A 15,817-nucleotide genomic window follows, 5' to 3' on the forward strand; every position below is an offset into this window, starting at 1 on the left:
ATGATGCTTGTAATCTAGATGGCGTTATGCTAGTCAAGTGAATTTTACTTATGTGATCTCCGGAGACTCCTTGTCCCACGTGTGTAAAGGTGACAGTGTGTGCACCGTGTGGGTCTCTTAGGCTATATTTCACAGAATACTTATTCACTGTTATGAATGGCATAGTGAAGTGCTTATTTATATCTCTTTATGATTGCAATGTGTTTTGTATCACAATTTATCTATGTGCTACTCTAGTGATGTTATTAAAGTAGTTTTATTCCTCCTGCACGGTGTAATGGTGACAGTGTGTGCATCCGTGTTAGTACTTGGCGTAGGCTATGATTATGATCTCTTGTAGATTATGAAGTTAACTATTGCTATGATAGTATTGATGTGATCTATGCCTCCTTTCTTAGCATTAAGGTGACAGTGTGCATGCTACGTTAGTACTTGGTTTAGTTGTGTTGATCTATCTTACACTCTAAGGTTATTTAAATATGAACATTGAATTGTGGAGCTTGTTAACTCCGGCATTGAGGGTTCGTGTAATCCTACGCAATGTGTTCATCATCCAACAATAGAGTGTAGAGTATGCATTTATCTATTCTGTTATGTGATCAATGTTGAGAGTGTCCACTAGTGAAAGTATGATCCCTAGGCCTTGTTCCTAAATACTGCTATTGCTGCTTGTTTTACTGTTTTACTGCGTTACTACTGCTGCGTTACTACTGCTTGTTTACTGTCCTGGGCAAAGCACTTTTCTGGTGCCGTTGCTACTACTTATTTATACCACCTGTATTTCACTATCTCTTCGCCGAACTAGTGCACCTATTTGGTGTGTTGGGGACACAAGAGACTTCTTGCTTTGTGGTTGCAGGGTTGCATGAGAGGGATATCTTTGACCTCTTCCTCCCTGAGTTCGATAAACCTTGGGTGATCCACTTAAGGGAAAACTTGCTGCTGTTCTACAAACCTCTGCTCTTGGAGGCCCAACACTGTCTACAGGAAAAGGAGGGGGGCGTAGACATCAAGCTATTTTCTGGCGCCGTTGCCGGGGAACAAAAAGCTACAATACAGGGATTTCCTCCCTCGTCAACCACGCGCCTGTTGTAGGCAGTCAAGCATCAAGAGGCAAATTCAAAACAAATTTAAGCCTAACATGCTTCCTATGCATAGGAATCTTGTAAATAAACAAATTCAAGAAGCATAATGCAACAAGCATAGAAAGATAAAACAAGTGTAGCTTCAAAAATTTCAGCACATAGAGAGGTGTTTTAGTAACATGAAAATTTCTACAACCATATTTTCCTCTCTCATAATAACTTTCAGTAGAATCATGAGCAAACTCAACAATATAACTATCACATAAAGCATTCTTATCATGAGTCTCATGCATAAAATTATTACTCTCCACATAAGCATAATCAATTTTATTAGTTGTAGTGGGAGCAAATTCAACAAAGTAGCTAGCATTATTATTCTCATCATCAAATATAGGAGGTATATTGTAATCATAATCAAATTTATCCTCCATAACAGGTAGTAACAAAAGACTACTATCATTATAATCATCATAAATTGGAGGCAAAGTATCATCAAAGTAAATTTTCTCCTCAATGCCCGGGGGACTAAAAATATCATGCTCATCAAAGCCAGCTTCCCCAAGCTTAGAATTTTCCATAGCATTAGCAACAATAGTGTTCAAAGCATTCATATTAATAACATTCCCATTAGAGTGCATATAAAGTTCCATGGGTTTTTTTAATTCTCTCTTCAAACACATCATGTCCTAATTCAAGATAAAGTTCATAAAGATCTCTCATATTTTTGTTGTTTTCCATTATGCCTAACTAGTGTAAACAAGAAACAAAAAGATGCAATTGCAGGATCTAAAGGAAATAGCTTCGAGCACACATACAATGGCGCCAGAAAAGTACTGTTACCTGGAACCGGAGTATGAGTGCCTTTTACCTTTCCTCCCCGGCAACGGCGCCAGAAAAGTGCTTGATGTCTACGGGTGCTTCTATTCTTGTAGACAGTGTTGGGCCTCCAAGAGCAGAGGTTTGTAGAACAGCAGCAAGTTTCCCTTAAGTGGATCACCCAAGGTTTATCGAACTCAGGGAGGAAGAGGTCAAAGATATCCCTCTCATGCAACCCTGCAACCACAAAGCAAGAAGTCTCTTGTGTCCCCAACACACCTAATAGGTGCACTAGTTCGGCGAAGAGATAGTGAAATACAGGTGGTATGAATAAATATGAGCAGTAGCAACGACACCAGAAAAGTGCTTTGTTGTCCAGGACTGGCGTGTGGTTGATGGTGGTAATATTGCAGAGCGATACAAGAAAAACGATAAACAAGCAGCGATAGTAGTATTTAGGAACAAGGCCTAGGGATCATACTTTCACTAGTGGACACTCTCAACATTAATCACATAATAGAGTAAATAGATAGATGCTAGACTCTACACCCTCTTGTTGGATGATGAACACCACTAACTGTGTAGGATTACACGAACCCTTAATGCCGGAGTTAACAAGCTCCACAATATTCGATGTTCATATTTAAATAACCTTAGAGTGCATGAAAGATCAACATAACCAAACCAAGTACTAACATAGCATGCACACTGTCACCTTCACGCTACGAAAGGAGGCATAGATCACATCAATACTATCATAGCAATAGTTAACTTCATAATCTACAAGAGATCACAATCATAGCCTACACCAAGTACTAACACGATGCACACACTGTCACCATTACACCGTGCAGGAGGAATAAACTACTTTAATAACATCACTAGAGTAGCACACAGATAAATTGTGATACAAAACACATTGCAATCATAAAGAGATATAAATAAGCACTTCACTATGACATTCATAACAGTGAATAAGTATTCTGTGAAATATAGCCTAAGAGACCCACACGGTGCACACACTGTCACCTTTACACACGTGGGACAAGGAGTCTCCGGAGATCACATAAGTAAAATCCACTTGACTAGCATAATGACATCTAGATTACAAGCATCATCATATGAATCTCAATCATGTAAGGCAGCTCATGAGATTATTGTATTGAAGTACATAGGGAGAGAGATTAACCACATAGCTACCGGTACAGCCCCGAGCCTCGATGGAGAACTACTCCCTCCTCATGGGAGACAGCAGCGTTGATGGAGATGGCGGTGGTGTCGATGGAGGAGCCTTCCGGGGGCACTTCCCCATCCCGGCGGCGTGCCGGAACAGAGACTCCTGTCCCCCAGATCTTGGCTTCGCGATGGCGGCGGCTCTGGAAGGTTTCTCGTACCGTGGTTTTTCCGTCTCGAGGTTTTAGGTCGAGGGGGCTTAAATAGGCGAAGAGGCGGCGTCAGAGGGTCGAAGAGGCGGTGAGATGATAGGGCGGCGCGGCCAGGGCCTGGGCCACGCCGGCCTACCTCCTGGGCCCACCAGGGCTCCCCTCTGGCGACTCTCGGGTGTTCTGGAAGCTTCGTGGAAAAATAGGATGCTGGGCGTTGATTTCGTCCGATTCCGAGAATATTTCCTTACTAGGATTTCTGAAACCAAAAACAGCAGAAAACAGCAACTGGCTCTTCGGCATCTTGTTAATAGATTAGTGCCGGAAAATGCATAAATATGACATAAAGTATGTATAAAACATATGAGTATCATCATAAAACAAGCATGGAACATAAGAAATTATCGATATGTTGGAGACGTATCAGCATCCCCAAGCTTAGTTCCTACTCATCAATAGGTTAGTTCCGGAAAACGCATAAATATGACAGCAGAAAACAGGAACTGGCCCTTCGGCATCTCGTCAATAGGTTAGTTCCGGAAAACGCATAAATATGACATAAAGTGTACATAAAACATGTAGATATCATCAATAATGTGGCATGGAACATAAGAAATTATCGATACGTCGGAGACGTATCATCTATCTAGGAAGAATATGATATTAACTCAACTTGATGTTAAAATTCCTGGATTAGAAGTACTATGTGATTTGTATGCCACTGATCATGATTTTGCTGAACCATATCACTTGTGTGCTATTGGTAAAGCACGGGAAAAATATCGCATACATGATGGGTTTTTGTTTAGAGCTAACAAACTATGTGTTCCAGAATCGTCTGTGCGTTTGCTCTTATTACAGGAATCACATGTTGGCGGTTTCATGGGTCACTTTGGGCGTGAGAAGACGCTACTCATGCTAGCTGACCATTTTTATTGGCCAAAGATGAGGCGGGATGTGGACAGGTATGTGAAGAGGTGTATTACTCGCAACAAGTCCAAGTCCAAGCTGAAGCCTCACGGTTTGTATACTTCTTTGCCTGCACCTACTACACCTTGGGAGGATATAAGTATAGATTTTGTGTTGGGTTTGTCGCATACTAAGAGAGGCCATGATTCTATATTTGTGGTAGTAGACATATTTTCTAAGATGTCACATTTTATTTCCTACCACAAGAGCGACGATGCGTCGCATATTGCTAACCTATTTTTCAGGGAGATTGTACATCGTCTACATGGAGTCCCGAAGACTATTGTTTCTGATCGTGATGTGAAGTTCATGAGCTACTTCTGGAAGACACTTTGGTGAAAGCTGGGGACAAAGCTACTTTTTAGTACTACTTGTCATCCCCAAACTGATGGTCAAACTGAGGTGGTGAATCGAACCTTGTCACAACTGTTGAGATCCATGATCAAGAAGAACCTGAAGGAGTGGGAAGAGTGTTTGCTGCATGTCGAGTTTGCTTACAACAGGGCGGTACATTCTACCACGGAGCTGTATCCTTTTGAGGTGGTGTATGGTTTCAAACCCGTTACTCCACTTGACTTGTTGCCTTTGCCCATACATGAGAGAGTTAATATGGAGGCATCCAAGAGGGCAGATTTTGTGCGAAAGATTCATGTGAAGACTAAAGAGTTGATAGAGAAGAAAGGCAAGAGCAATGCTGAAAGGATGAACAAGAAGCGCAAGGAGATGTTGTTCAAGCCTGGTGATATGGTCTAGGTACATTTTCGCAAGGATAGGTTCCCGAAGCTGCGGAAGTCCAAGTTGCTTCCTCGTGGTGCTGGTCCTTACAAAGTGCTTGCCAAGATCAATGATAATGCATACTCGATAGATCTTCCACTTGATGAGTTTGGTGTCAGTAATTCTTTCAATGTTGCTGATTTGACACCATATGACGGAGAAGACCTTGGAGCATCGAGGTCGACACCTTTTGAAGGGGGGGGGGATGAGGAGGACATCCCTACCACACTACTACCTCCGTCATTACCAAATGAAGATGAAGCTGTTGTGAAGCTCAAGTCCAATGAAGTTAGGATTGGACCTATTACAAGGGCTGATGCGAAGCTACTTAAACAACAGGTGAACTTGTTCCTAAACGATACTTTAATTGATGAGAACTTTATACTACCTAAGTCTTGTTACTTATGTATAATCAGGTATGAAGGGGAGACAAGCATCGCACGAGGAGGAGAGGAGCAGCTGGATGTGAAGATGGACGTGAAGCTGGACATGGAGCTGGACATGAAGATATTCCATGGACGCGCGAGGGAGGAGTGGGAGGCATGCACGAGAGAGGAAGACGAAGTCCAGGTCAGCCCAGCATCCGGTCAAACCGGCCGCCACGCCGGCGCGCCCGGTCTCTGGCCCGGTCCGACCGAGCGGCCCGCCGGATCCACCCCGACACCAACCGGGCGATCGGCTCATGCCAACCGGGCGGGGTACTGAGCCACACGTCTCGCACCCGGTTGCCACCCGGTCACATGCCCGGTTGAAACCGGCCTGCCCGGTCCCAGGCCCGGTCGACCGGCCCCCAGACCGGCCGTGTCCGAGTCTGTCTCGACCAGATCTATTCTGGGTCGGTTATTTTTGTACTTTTTCGACCAGAGATCGTCCCGGACGCCTATATAAGTGCCCAGGATGCCCCCAAAGTTGCTTTAGACCACGTTTAAGGTAAACCCTAGTTCTTAGTTGTTTGCTCTGGAAAACTATTGAATCTCCTACACCATATTGCTTGATTTGGTGTAGATCGGAAAGTCTTGTGTGATCTGCTGTTCCATTAGAAATTAGAAGGTTGCAACTTACCGCTTCGTGGTCGGCGGCTACGTGCGCAAGTGTGTGGAGTTGCGAATATCTTGCAGGGTTGAGAGCTGTTGCATTGGCGACATGGACCAATCGAGAGATCTCGTTGCGTCATACAAGTTATCATCCACTTCATCATCCGTGATTCTCCGCTGTGTTCATCCCGTGATCATCATCACCACCGTCGCTTACTGAGAAGATCGGGCCACCCCTTATCACGGCGTGTCGCTCTTCAGGAGCGGGCCACGAGGAGGAGGACAGAGCACCAGAGTTGTAGGGGAGGTTGTGCCCGAGGCAGTGCGCAGCATGCCAGAGGAGCAGGGCAAACGCGTCGAGAAGGTGGGTGGCGCGCCAAAGGAGCAATGGTGGTTGCGCGTGAGGTAGAGCGGGACATCGCGCCAACAGTGGAGAATAAAGTATGGAGGGGAGCCGCAACGGTGGGTGGCGCTTCCTCGACCCCAGCACCCTCCGCTTCCATCTGCCATGCTGCATGTGCGACGATGCTGGATGGGCCATCGTGCTGTGGTGACCCGGCATACCACTGCATGGTGTAGTATGCAAGTCTGATATAACACCAATGAAACACAGTTCCACGGGTATTATATCGCTCAGAGTGGTACAACAGAAACATATGCGGGTCCAAGGCATGTCTATAGAATTACAACATTGACTCTATTACATAAGATCAACACAGCCTCCTACTTTACAATGAGGTAAAACTGCAGATAACTCCAGAAGAACGACTCGTAGTCTAATCCTATCACGAACTCTATTTGTAGAGTATTTAACTAGCTATAGTGGCTAAGAATAGATTCTAGCTAAATAGGAGCTAGGTTTAAGAAGCTAGTTCCCTTCTATGGCTAAACTAGGTTTTCTCCATGTTGGATGTGGTATCTGACTCCTCTGACAGGGTCCTGTCTCTGGAAGTAGTTGTTGACTCCTCGGCCTTTGAGTTGCACTGTAGATCCTCCTTCGATGCCTCCATATCTAAGCAGGGGATTTAAGACTGGGATGAGTACGAGCGTACTCAACAAGTTCATTATAGGAAAGAGGTGTTTAATGCACTAGCTACAGCATTAGACCAGAGAGTCTAATACCAATGCAAGTTTTCATAACTATTTCTTCAAAAGGTTGCTTTTATTCAGAAGAACTATGTCCGTCAGCCTTCACCGGTTTACTAGAACTTCATGGAGCTCCTTTCCGGCCGCGTTCGCAGTTCCATATCCCGGAACAGGGAGTGACAGGTCACGGTTCATTACACTCTGCAGAGGTGTGTTGCTTTACACATAAGAGATCTTAACCTTGGTGCCAACCGAGTCTAGTTCTCGTCCACACTTCCTTTGGTGTGAGGCCCGGTATAAGGTCTAGCCAATCATGTTCCTCCGCTACCTCGAACACCCACCCTTTGTTGCAAACTCCGACCCTGGGTCCACGCCGGTCCCATTATTCCCATAGATTTCAGGGTGGACCCCGACCACGACGTCAATGCAGGGATCTACCATACATTCCTACGCCGGCAGCTGCAACCCATCATAGACCGCAATACCGTGGGGACTTAGGACTCCCCAGCCTCACCGCTTGCTCCTTCGGGCGACAAGTGTACTACGGACAATGCCGTGGGGACTTAGGACTCCCCAGCCTCACCGCTTGCCCCCTTGGATTACAAGTGTACTACGGTAAAGCGCATCCGTTGATGAACGAGAGGTGGAAACACTTTTGACTACTCCGTCCCACTCCGGATCTTATGATTAACGCGGGTATTACGGCACAAGAATCACTGGACGACATTTGTTGTTTATTCCTAGATGGATATAAACCCTTGCAATGGAACCTCCACCATATCAACACAATCCATGGTTCCATTGCCCACCACATAGTCATATTCATAGTTATGAAAATAGTGGTTTTGGTTTTCATGCAATAGTGATAAACATAGTACTTTGCAAGTAATTTGATAAAAATACTCAAATGACATGAGCAAGCGATGAACTTGCCTTTCTTGTCTGCAAGATTATGCAGGCAAGGTTTTCGATACGCAATAACTCCAAATTCTTAAATAGCATCATCGTCCGGTAAGGACGATGTTTAAAAGATTGGCAAGGATGCAATAATGCATAAGTATGAGATGCAATCGCTCTAAGCGTGACCTAATCCCGATGGTTTAGGATCAGTGAGTTGTAATGATTGGTTCAGGGTGTGTTGCACTTTTAGAGTGATTCACAAACAAGGTTATTATTTAGGTAGGATTACTTGGTATCATGGACAGGTGGATAATAAAGCATAGTAATCAATTGAGCACACAAAGAATGATATTTGGCATGATGTTAACATGTAAAGAACAATTGTAAGTTTTAGTATTATATGGCATGGTTAGTGGTTAATTAACATATACTTCAAACGAATAACTTTTGAAGAACATGTTCTTTAATAAAGAACAAGTATGATACTTAGGGTTGTGGAGTTCTATGGTTTACTATGATTTTAATTGGTTTCTGGAGTAAGGATTAGATGGATCACAACAACGTTGGATTCATCGACACCTAGGGTTTGTAAGGTTGAATTAAGCCTGGCATTCTAAGCAATTATTCATACAAGGTTGCTATCAAGATTGGTTTATCTTGTTGGTGATAGCTAGCTAGGGTTTATATGTCCTATAAGGCAGGGTTGATGATGATTCCTTATTTTCTTCAAAAGAATAACTTTTGAAGAACATACTTCTTAAGTAATAAGAAGTATTACAACTAAGGTTGAGGTTGTCTAGGTTTTCTTATTGGATTCACTAAGTAAGAAATGGTGGTTTCCTAAATAGGATGTTTAATAATTATCTTACACTAATAGGGTTTAGTGTGTATGGGATATGATGTCAATATTAGCATGGTTGCTAATGGAGTTCATCACAATGGTGTGATGCTATATAGGTATGAGTAAGGTTGATACTTTTAATGATAGGAATTAGGGTTTAGACTTAGATGTTCCTATTTGATCATCTAGGTTTGAGGGGATGAACACATGGAATGCTAAAGTCTTAGTGATAGGCTCCTATATTTTATGTGGACCTGGATATGCACTTAGTGGCTAATTATGGATCTAGGTATGAATACAATGTCTCTTGATCACATGTTTTAACCTAGGGTTTAGGTTTAGAAGCAAATTAAGGTTCAAATGAAATAGTGGAGCTAGGTTCTAAATGGCATTAGGGTTTTAGGATCCCGCATGAAATTATGGGGTTGTAATATCAATCAATATGGAACTAGGGTTTGCTATTTACCATATAGTTCTATGGTTAATTAACTTCAATTTAAAGTTGAAGTTATTAGTAACTTGTAAATTAATTGATATTGAATTTGGCATTTTATTCTTTTTAAACAATTAATAATTAGGGTAATTATTAATCAGGGTTTAAATCTCTTTAATAATTATTTAACAAATAATAAATAAAGAAAAATAGTTTTAATGTTTTCTTTATTTATTTACTGGCTTTTATTTACTTTTGGAAATTTTTACTAATTATTGAATTTTAATTGAATTTAGAATTAAAATTAAAGGCTTAAATAACAAGTATTAAATAAATAAATTTTTATTAAAAATAAAAATTTCATTTTATATTTTTATTGGATAGAGTTTATTTTTAGGATCATTTTGATATCACATTTAGTATTTTTCAGAATTGAAATGAATCTGATTTATTTCTGTAAAGTTGCAGCAATTTGTGAAATTTGAATTCAAACTAAAATTAACTAAAGCTACCCAGACAGGGCTACCCACAGCCACAGACAGGTGGGGCAGGGCCACGTTGGCTGCCACGTGATGCCGACGTGGCAACCCTGTGCCTCACCGGCGGCCAGTCGTCGACGGCGCCGGCGTTGGAGGCCTCCCGCGGACTCGTGCGTGTGCTCAATCACGAGAGGACGACTAGGCGAACCTAATAGTGGTGGCGCCGCCGGCTAATTGTCACCGGAGCTTCGCCGGCGACGAGGCCGAGCGGAGAGACTTGCAGGTGTACGGTGCTATGGTGTTGCAGGGTGCTAGGGAGAGGGCTAGGAGGTTCTAGGGACTCAGCAGCTCACCGTGAGCACGACGCGCTTGACGGCGTGGCCGGAGATGACCGAGGTCGCCGGAATTCATGGCTCCGGCCGTCGGAGAAGATGACCTTGGCGAGGTTGATTTAGGACGCGATGGCTCGATTCCTGGTGCAGGCAGAGCAAGTCGAGGACGGCGATCACGACGGTGTCCACGGCGTAGCTCGAGGAGGTCTACATCGGCGGCGATGGTCGATGGCCGGGCCGGTTAGGGTTTCTTCTGGGAAGAAAATTAGGCAGAGGAGGAAGAACTTCAGGGTTAGGGTTCGTCGCGGTATTTAAACGGAGCCAGGGCGCGCCTCGTCACGCTGCCGGTGAAGGAGAGCTCGCCAGCGCCGTGACGAAGCCGAGCACGGCTTCGTGCTGTCGACCATGCGCGGGGGAGAGGATGAGGACGAGCTCCTCCCTTTATTTTTTTATCGAAAGGGTTTCTCATCATATTAAGTATGGAGTTTTACTCTAAGGTTTTCTTAAGTCTTTTAATTTCTGAAATATGGATATGGTAGGATTCTACTTATGATCACCAAGTGATTCACAAGTTAAGGTTGGGATATAAGCCTAGGGTTGCTTACTTGTTACCTCCCTATTATTTCATGTGGTGAATGATATCTACTTATCTTATTAGGGTCTTACTTACCCACACATACCTCAAGAGCATGATCATGGATTAAGCATGATCCACTTGTTCTTAATATCTCTATCTCAAGTTCTTAGGGTTTATGATCATTACTCAATTTGTAATGATCAAGGTTTGGATTCCTAGGGATCTCTCATTAAATGGGTTTCTCACTTCTATGATCAAGCATTGTCTTGATCAATTAAGGTATAGCACTTCTATTTTACTTTCTAGGATGGACATGGCTATGGTTATCTCAATAGGTTATATCCCAGGAGAATTCCTGAGATATTCTGTTAGGGTTTTACTTAAACAATGTTGATATAATCATCTGGTTACATGGATAGTTCTCTCCCTCAAATCCAAGTGTTGCCTCAATTAACTTGAGTGTAGCACTATAGCTTGAGCTCTCTTTCATAGGAATAGTTATTCTAGGGTTTATGGTGTATTCACAAGATCTCATTGGATAGTAAAGGTTAAGTCTCCACCTAGATGCTTAGATGGATTAGTTGCTACTTTACTTTATCAGTTCATGGGTATAGTCTTACTCCATTGGGTATTGGCTAGCTCACCACTCCCAAATGAAATGGTTTAACTCCTAATACTTTAGTTCAATGGTTGTCCTGTATTCTTAATAGGTGAAGCTAGAATTAGTATGATTGGTCTCTCTTATTTGGGAAGGTCTTTAATACTAACCTAAGGTTAGGCTCCATAGAGGTTGATGTGATCATCAATCTCTATGTTTAGCATATATGGTTTCTCTCTCTAAGGAATGTCTTGAATACTACTCTAGGGTTCCTCTTGAAGATGATGATTAGAATACTTGGATGTATATCCAAGGTTTAGCTCAAGGTTTGTTATTGCTTTTTTAATAATTAAAATAGAACTCTCACCTCTCTAGGTTTGATGCTTAACTATTTGGAATGGAGAAGGATATATATTTCTAGAGTTGCTCTCCTTGTCATGTTTCCAAGAATGTAGTAAAATGAATACCATGAGGTTCATGGTAGGATCATGGATTGGTTTAAGACATGGAAAGGATTAGTCAAGAATGGTTTCTCCATTTTATTGTTACTGGGTTTGTAATTGAATAGATGTTCATATTCTATGGCAAGGTTTACCATATTATGATCTGTTTTGAGATCAAGCAATTGATCATTGAGTAAGGTGTTGTTGTGTTGATTATTAGTTCCATTTGATCTAACCCCTTAGATCAAATCATCTCTTCCCAAAACAAGGTTTTAACAAAGTCACATTGAGGTCTATAGCGCTTGACTTAATGAGCTACTTCAATTCCACCAAGGTCAAGTGAAACTTCAGTTACTGTGACTGTTTTACTTTAAAGCGCGAAAATTCCCCAGATTTTCTATGCATGAATGCAATGCACACATCTGTTTCCTCTATTTTTGTAACCCCATTACCTGGGATATTACACGTGCCCCCTTGAACTAGCGGCCCAAGCTAGGAGAAACGGACACCGGTGGCCGCAACAAAGGGGACGCTGGCGGCGGGAGTCACGTAATGGAGGTAGGGGACGCCGACGGCGGTTCCAGTGTGGGATAAGCCGGATCTTTTTAGGTGAGTATTGGAGAGGGGGCTGAAAAAAAATGTAGGTTGTTTAGGGAGCTTTTTGCAAAACAATTTTACAGTCAGAACCATCTAAAGACTAATCCGTGAGTCCACCACTTGCCACGTCAGCGAATAGGTTCCGCTACGCTCGGATGTATGGTGATGGGAGCGGGTAAAGCGGTCAAGTTCAAGTACCCTAATGTATTTTAAATATATTTTTTGATGTGTACATCCATAGTATCACTAGAGCATTTTATTGTTGCAGAGGCTGTGTATATCTTGTAGCTTTGTGATATTAATATATTGTCTTTAGCTCTTTACTAGCAAATGTGCCCGTGCATTGCGACGGGTTATTAAAGTAGGCAGTCGTTGCTGATGCATTTCCTGCTACACCTATTGCCCCGGTGGTTACAAATCCGACTGCCAGACCACACTCATCTGCAATATCGTCACCCTCGAATGCCTCCCACTCCTGCGACATGCAGCAGCGCTGCCCGCCACGTCTGCGCCCCCATCGACAGTGCTGCAAGTCATAGCCATTAACGCCGATGCTACGACGGGCAACGGTGGGTGATGCAAGCCACTGACACCGATGCTTCTACTGGCAACGGCGGGTGCTACCACGGGCGATGGCAGAGTGCTGCGAGCCAATGGAGAAGGTGTTACCAAGGGCGACGACAGGGTTCTGCGAGCCAACGGAGACGATTCTACCACGGGCAACGACAGGTGTTGCGAGCCAATGGAGATGATGCTACCACAGGCAACGACATGTGCTACGAGCCAATGGAGAATGTGCTTCCGGCGGCATTGGTCGGGGCTTCATGCCAAGTAGGACGGAGCTGCCACCGGCTACGAGGCACGGGGGTGCTTCCAGTGGCATCGTGCGGTCCTGCCACCGGCAACGGAGAGTGCTGTGAGCCAGCGGCGATGATGATACCACCAGCGATGATGATGATGCTGCCGACCAAGGACGACGGTGCCGGAGCGATGGCCCTGGTGCCCAGTGCTTCAAAGGGCCACGACAGGAGCATTAAAGTGTCGCTGGTGGTGATGCAGAGCGTGGTGCTGGAGGGCGAAGATGTCAGTGCTTCGAGCGACGCTACCATGCATGCGCTAACAGTTGGTGCTCCCAAGACGACCATGTACTATATTTGCTTGAGTGTGCGAGAGATCTGGGGATTGTTTCGGGAGAGAGAGGAAGCATGGTGTAAAGCGAGGGTTCACACGCCTGAGAAAGAGGGAGGAGGAAAGCCACGAGAGTTTTGGTGCCATCCAATGGATCAATCAAACAGTTGTCGACCCGGTGCACGAGCACATTGAACCTCCGTGCTCAAAAAAATCAAACGGTTATCGACCTGGTGCACGAACACGTTGAACCACCGGAGGATCCTTAGTAGTGCTCAAAAAATTAACGACACATGGTTAGAAAAGAATAACTTTGAAACTTCACTAAACATGTCTAAACATCTTTGACAAGTGAACTGAACTGTCTCCCACCCTTTCTGCTATTACAAATTTTGATGCCATCATTTTGCTAAACTGAGCAATAAACAAAATAAAAAAGACACAACGCGTTAGGCCTAGCTCGATCCAGCAGGCCCAGCCAGCCAGCCACCCGAGTTCCCCCTTTGCCCTACGTGCGCGAAGCCCCCTAATTCTCCACTTCTTTCCCCAAGAGCACCGCCAGCCCGAGCGAGAACACATTATCCTGCTCCACCTAGCCGAGCGATGCCGTGCTTTGCTCGGCATGTCGCTGACGTTCGCGAGCCCCTCCATCCGCGCGCCCCGGCAGGCAGCGGCCGTTGTGCATCCCCCATCTTCCTCGCCTCACCGTCTCTCCCGCACAGCAATCCGGCATCCTTATCTCTACCTCCGGCATGGCGCTAGGCGCCGTTTTCGACCGGCGCCGGCTCCCGGCCGACCTCGGCTCTTTCGTCTCGGTCAATGCCCTGTTGTCTCCGCCTCCGGGCTCCGGCATCCTGCGGTCGCAATTTCTTTGCCCCATCTGGGGTGCAACTGTTCGTTTAGTTTAGACACAAGGCATCCCCACCCTTTTAATTCCTTCTTGTTGATTCACCTTGCTGATATTCTAGCCAAATTGAATGTATATAAACAGGTGGGATTTATTGCAAGGAAACAATGTGGGACTATTCAACCTTATTTGATCGGTTTTCTTTCCTCAAGTTTTTTGTTTCCGCTTGTACTTGTACGTACAAAGGGGGGAGTTTGCGCGTCGCGGCCCAGTGCGCGCTATGGCCCAAACGATGGACAAAACACACGAGGAAGGAAGCGATCGGTAGGTTCCGAATCGTTTTTCTTTTGATTTAAAATACTAAGGATGGCACGTGCAGTATTATGTAATATGGTGGGAGGGTAAAACGGTCAAAAAAATGTTGGACGAAATTTTTGGCAGAAACCTTAGCTCCTTTATTATTAGACTAGCAAAAGAGCCCGTGCGTTGCACCGGGATAAACTAAAACACAATCGCTCCAGTGAAACAAACACTTCTCGTCTGTGCCACCATGGAAGAAGTTGCTCATGTTTCTCCTATTCATGGCGAATATACAAAGACCACAACGGGAGAGTAAATTCACAAACACAATAAGACGTTAAATCATCTCCTTCATTTTTGCCCTTATATGTTTTTTTAGGTCAAACTTTGCCCTCTAATTGTTTGCTCCCTAACAAAATTCTGAAACTTGCAAATGAAAATTCAGAAACGTGCATGGCTTGGAGGATGCATGAGATATTCCCATGGCCATAACCCATGTACAATTCATGAGTTATGCCCATCATTTTTATGTTAATATTTGTGTAATTTTAAATTTTGACGACATTGAAAATCTATTCCACATCTCGTAGATTGCATCGTTTTGTTCGGAAAAGATACATGCAGTGTATTCTTGAAAAAAACATGTAGTAAAATGTCCAGGCGCTATATATCCTAGTTCCAAAACATGGCGCCTTTTTTGAAGAAAAAAAATACATGTAGTGTTTGAATAGATTTGCAGCGTTTATATTCGTTCTAGTTCAGAATTCCTGTGTTCGTGCTTTGTTAAAACAGAAGAAAGAATGATGTCGTCCATATGTGGATGAAGGTATGCACTGCGCAGTAGTGGGCGGCGACGATGTTGAGCGTTAAGCTGTTCTACAACACAACATTGCAAAAATAATATTTATGTCGATGCAAATGTAGTATGCGCAAAGGAAGCTGTCTGTGATGCAGTCTAATTGAAATGCGTGGCTGGCCAGAGGAAATAACTGGTAATTACGTACCAGTCGTGGCCAAGATCGCAATACTTTTGCGACTGAACTACAGAGCATCTAAGAAACATTGGAGCCGTCCAGTGTTTTTTTTTCTTTGCAGCAATCGCTGGTCGTCATCTCCTTTTCCACACGAGAGACAATCTGCAAAGTCCCCAAATCCCAATCGATGTTGCATCTCTCGATCGAGAAATTCCCCTGACG

The sequence above is a fragment of the Lolium perenne genome, chromosome 6, assembly GCF_019359855.2.
Source record: "Lolium perenne isolate Kyuss_39 chromosome 6, Kyuss_2.0, whole genome shotgun sequence".
NCBI classification, from domain to species: Eukaryota; Viridiplantae; Streptophyta; class Magnoliopsida; order Poales; family Poaceae; genus Lolium; species Lolium perenne.